General features: G+C 47.6%; 1 long non-coding RNA gene across 1 annotated transcript; it reads right to left on the reverse strand.

Moving 5' to 3' along the window:
* LOC109724373 lies at nucleotides 347–1,559 on the reverse strand. Its single transcript, XR_002219914.1, has 3 exons — nucleotides 1,496–1,559; nucleotides 1,318–1,420; nucleotides 347–402 (listed from the first exon to the last, which is right to left on the reverse strand). It is a non-coding gene; the product is annotated as an uncharacterized LOC109724373 (long non-coding RNA).

Raw genomic sequence — 2,499 nt, forward strand, 5'->3', positions numbered from 1 at the left:
AGAGCCTTCCACTCAGGGTGAGGCCAGGGATCGCGGAAAGGGTATCGTGTCACGCCCCGGATGTCTCGTTCCCCGGGCACGCCGACAAATCCGCCGTATACAAGGAATTTTCCCTGTATACGAAGCGTCAAAAGTACCTGTAAATATACAATACTACAAACAGTAGCATAGAGCTGCTCAATATACAAAGCTAAACAACTGAGTTTCATATACATAGTCCAAATCCAAAATACAAAGCTACTCGCACCGGCGAGTTAAACAACTATGTACATAAACTCTAAAATAGCAACTACCTGCAGTAGGGGGGTGCCTCTAGCTCTGTCAGTCGGGTAGGGCTCTACCTCGCGACGCCCTTGCCTCGATCCTGATCCGCGGAAGGCGCAGTAGCCGAAACCTGTGGCTCTGCAAAACATAGGTAACAACTGGGCGTGAGAACTACTGTAAAAAACAAGTAGTCCTCAGTGGGTACCGCCCAAAACGACATCGGTCACCCACTAAGTCTACAGAAGGGAGCAAGGATAGAAGGAAAAGCAGGAAGTACACTCTATCGCTATCATCCACTACACTATCATGCTCTACATTAACCGACTGTAGGAAATGTCAAATCTGACCCAATCCAATTGGGACTGTAAACATACCCGTCCCTGGGACTGTGAACACACCCGTCCCTGCCCCGTTGCGACTATCAGGCTCTATCCACACTAGCTGGTCTGTGGAGAGCAAGTCCAACTGGCATGAGCGACACCAACGCAAAAGCACAAGCCTGACTCCGGAGTGGCACTCGTGGGCGCTACCCAACCGAGTATGCAGCGTATCTCTGTCGAGCTCAATCAGGCTCCAACTATCCAAAGTCAAGTAATCGACTCAAACTGGCCTAACAACCAACAGGTAACGTGCCCTCGGCACAGTCTGACGCCAAAAAGGTGATACGGGTCCACCGTCAACTCTGACGGCACCCAACAGTCCGGAACAACCTGAACGACCCTGTAAAAATCCACTCGGCGAACCAGCACGAGTGTAAATACATTCTAAACTACCTGGAGTACTCGTCTCGAAGAAACTGAGACAGTACAATTTCCTGACGGCTCCTAGAGCTAAATCAGGTAGTTAAAACTGGTGACAGGTCCAAATCGCAAGTTTTCTCCTAATTCAATTTCCAAGTCCAACATGTATAATCTAATTACTTAATAAAATATGCTCGCAAATTCAGATTTTGCATTCTAATAATAATCCATGAATTTGAGCTAAACTATTGTAGAAATCACGATTTATATATGTTGACTAATAATACTTAGGAGTAAAACCGATGTAACCCACCTAAAATGCTAATCCCCTGGCAGCGGTACACCCTCACAGCTGCAGCACCACCTGCTGGTCGATCTACACCCTCCAAATCCGGGAGTCGAGCTAACACCACGCTCTACAAAGCACAAATCACCGTTTCAGTCCCAAAATTCGCAACAGTCAGGTACAGCACGGATTCGACCAATCTAACCTCAACGAAATCTGGCAAGTAAGGGCTTCGTGGATTCCTCTCGAAGTCCTGAATCCAGCGAATCAAGCCTCGTCGAAATCCGACGCTCCTACGTCGAGTACGAGCCGAAACGCCAACGGTCGACGCTGGAAATCTGCAGGGACAGCAACTAGCTCAAAATTGAAAAAGCTTGGAAATTAGGAAGCAATTCTATGGAACACCCACCTCGACGGCGACTAGCACTGGCGCGACGTCAAGAACGGCGAAGATCCACGCTCGCCCGGCCTCCTCACGATGCAACGGCAGCAACCGTAGGTTCGAACGGCTCTGCGGTGCGACGTCGACGGCGAAATCGGCTCCGTGGCGGCGTCCCTCGCGTGCTTCCTTGGTACGGCCGAACGAAAGAGAAAAGGAGAGAAGAGAGGAGATAAACTCCTCTCTCTCTCTTCCCTGCATGCATAAAAGAGGGGGGGGAGGTGATGCCACATGGCATTACACATACTCACATATGTGCACTCACACACACACACACACACACGTACCCTCACACACACACTTATATATATATACTAAGTATAGGGATACTAGTATACTACATATCGCCTCGGGCTAGCGCGCTTACCGAGGGATCGTTCGATAGGTGGTCTACCTCTCGTGTTTTCTTTTTGTGAGAGGTTGAGAGTTGTACCCGTATATATATAGAGACCACCATTTTTGTACTAGAGACAGTTATTGTACTACTTATGGTTATCTTTGTTTGACTAGCTTTATTCCTTTACTTTGGTGTAGATGATAGAACTTTACTTGCTCTGATATCTCTAGTTGCTAGTTATTTCATTTCTTATATTTGTTTTATCTCTTGCCTTTACTTCCGCTTTTATTGTAGGCGCCTTATATGTGTAGACATATGGCGGGTCTGGGCACGCTACCGGGAGGGCCTCCGCCGGTCTCGGGGCGTGACAGCTTAAGTCGATTGAATCTCTATAAAGTAGAGAACATTTATACATGAAAGTATTTATATTCAT

Source organism: Ananas comosus, linkage group 18, assembly GCF_001540865.1.
Source record: "Ananas comosus cultivar F153 linkage group 18, ASM154086v1, whole genome shotgun sequence".
Classification (NCBI taxonomy): Eukaryota; Viridiplantae; Streptophyta; class Magnoliopsida; order Poales; family Bromeliaceae; genus Ananas; species Ananas comosus.